Source organism: Physeter macrocephalus, chromosome 9, assembly GCF_002837175.3.
Source record: "Physeter macrocephalus isolate SW-GA chromosome 9, ASM283717v5, whole genome shotgun sequence".
Lineage (NCBI taxonomy): Eukaryota > Metazoa > Chordata > Mammalia > Artiodactyla > Physeteridae > Physeter > Physeter macrocephalus.
The window spans coordinates 10,729,087-10,730,723 of record NC_041222.1 but is presented as its reverse complement, the minus strand read 5'-3'; positions in this window follow the sequence as shown (position 1 = coordinate 10,730,723).

Below are 1,637 nucleotides of genomic sequence, written 5' to 3'. Positions count from 1 at the left end.
ACTGTCGATTTCCTCTTTTATAGCTGTTAGCAGTTGCCTTATATATTGATGTGCTCCTATGTTGGGTACATATGTATTTATAATTGTTATATCTTCTTCTTGGATTGATCCCTTGATCATTTTGTAGTGTCCTTCCTTGTCCCTTGTAACATTCTTTATTTTAAAGTCTATTTTATCTGATATGAGTATTGATGCTCCAGCTTTATTTTGATTTTCATTTGCATGGAATATATTTTTCCATTCCCTCACTTTCAGTCTGTATGTGTCCCTAGGTCTGAAAGGGGTCTCTTGTAGACAGAATATATATGGGTCTTGTTTTTGTATCCATTCAGTGAGGCTGTGTCTTTTGGTTGGCGCATTTAATCCATTCACGTTTAAGGTAATTATCGATATGTATGTTCCTATTACTATTTTCTTAATTGTTATGGGTTTGTCTTGGTGGGTCCTTTTCTTCTCTTGTGTTTCCCACTTAGAGAAGTTCCTTTAGCATTTGTTGTAGAGCTGGTTTCGTGGTGCTGAATTCTCTTAGCTATTTCTTGTCTGTAAAGCTTTTGATTTCTCCATCAAATCTGAATGAGATCCTTGCTGTGTGGAGTACTCTTGGTTGTAGTTTCTTCCCTTTCATCACTTTAAATTTATCATGCCACTCCCTTCTGGCTTCTAGAGTTTCTGCTGATAAATCAGCTGTTAACCTTATGGGAGTTCCCTTGTATGTTGTCATTTTCCCCTTGTTGCTTTCAATCATTTTTCTTTGTCTTTAATTTTTGTCAATTTGATTACTATGTGTCTCGGCATTTTTCTCCTGTGGTTTATACTGCCTGGGACTCTGCACTTCCTGAACTTGGGTGGCTATTTCTTTCCCATGCTAGGGAAGTTGTTGACTATAATCTCTTCAAATATTTTCTCGGGTCCTTTCTCTCTCTCTTCTCCGTCTGGGACCCCTATAATGTGAATGTTGTTGCGTTTAATGTTGTCCCAGAGGTCTCTTAGGCTGTCTTCATTTCTTTTCATTCTTTCTTCTTTAGTCTGTTCCGCAGCAGTGAATTCCACCATTCTGTCTTCAAGGTCACTTATCCGTTCTTCTGCCTCAGTTATTCTGCTATTGATTCCTTCTAGTGTAGTTTTTATTTCAGTTATTGTATTGTTCATCTCTGTTTGTTTGCTCTTTAATTCTTTTAGGTCTTTGTTAAACATTTCTTGCATCTTCTCGATCTTTGCCTCCATTCTTTTTCCGAGGCCCTGGATCATCTTCACTATCATTATTCTGAATTCTTTTTCTGGAAGACTGCCTATCTCCACTTCATTTAGTTGTTTTTCTGGGGTTTTATCTTGTTCCTTCATCTGGTATATAGCCCTCTGCCTTTTCATCTTGTCTGTCTTTCTGTGAATGTGGTTTTTGTTCCACAGGCTGCAGGATTGTAGTTCTTCTTGCTTCTGCTACTGAATACACATTATTGCAAACACATCATTGCATTTGTTGTAATCATTCGAGGTAGCTATTATTATTTTCTTAACATCTTTATTGGAGTATAACTGTTTTACAATGGTGTGTTAGTTTCTGCTTTACAACAAAGTGAATCAGTTATACATATACATATGTTCCCTTATCTCTTCCCTCTTGCGTCTCCCTCCCTCCC